The sequence below is a fragment of the Notothenia coriiceps genome, unplaced genomic scaffold (assembly GCF_000735185.1).
Source record: "Notothenia coriiceps isolate Sejong01 unplaced genomic scaffold, NC01 NC01_scaffold00003315, whole genome shotgun sequence".
Classification (NCBI taxonomy): domain Eukaryota; kingdom Metazoa; phylum Chordata; class Actinopteri; order Perciformes; family Nototheniidae; genus Notothenia; species Notothenia coriiceps.
This window is the reverse complement of record NW_011336016.1, coordinates 12935-13948: the sequence shown is the minus strand read 5'-3', so window position 1 is coordinate 13948 and position 1014 is coordinate 12935.

The following is a 1014-nucleotide window of genomic DNA, read 5'->3' as shown; positions in this document are numbered from 1 at the left end:
TAGAAAATGTTTTAGATCTTTGAGTTCATCTCATGAAAAATGGGAGCAAAAACAAAAGTGTCGCATTTATATTTTTGTTCAGTGTAGATAAATACTTGGACAGGCTGGAGCCGTGTCACTCGGTGGCTGCAGCAAATCTCTTTTTCAATTCTCCAGCCGTAACTTCCGATAAAACTTCAGTGTCTGCCATCCAGTCAGGCTCTCCTGTGTTCTCATTGTGTTTCGAATCCTTGTTTCAGAAGATTCCTTTACACTATGTATTACAAAAACCTCCATAAAACACATAGAGATGCAAATGACTGTACCACATCTTGTTGGGATAACTTATAAACACATCGCATACTGTATATGATGTTATTCAGATAAACCTTTCACCAATGCAGAACATTTATAAATGTTTTCAACTACTTTCTTCCACTCTTTGCAAGGTTTGGGAGCAGCCAGTTATACAGTTGAAATCCTGGCTCAGGGTCTGCAGTGCACCTGTTGCTCCACTTAAACTTTGTTCCTTAAAATCAATATCTTTCCAAATATTTGCCTCTGCATTGCAAAAGTTTATTTAATTTAACTAATCATTTATTTGTTTAACATGGAAAAAAAGGAAAAGAAAAGTGAAGAAAAAAAGAAAGTCAATGTTAAATCAACTTTGTTTATTGGTGAAATACTTATAAGTGATGATACTATTTATCCAAGAAAAGTGAATTCATAATTTTTGTACCAAATGGCACTGATCATCAAAAAGCTGAGTAGAGAATAAAGGGTTCCTGTTGGTTTTGAGAGTTTATTGTTTTAGAACAACAAATCAAACCATATAATTAACTTTTAAACAACTTAACACATTGGATTGAAACGTTTTAGAAAAACATGTGTAAATCGATATTATAGCAATTCCAATGCTCATTTACCAAAGAGTGTCTAAATTGATAACTATAAGGTAGGATGACTAAGAGCATAGCACATATGGGGGGGTTTAAGACTCTGTGGGGATGGAGAGTTAACTATCTACAGACCAAA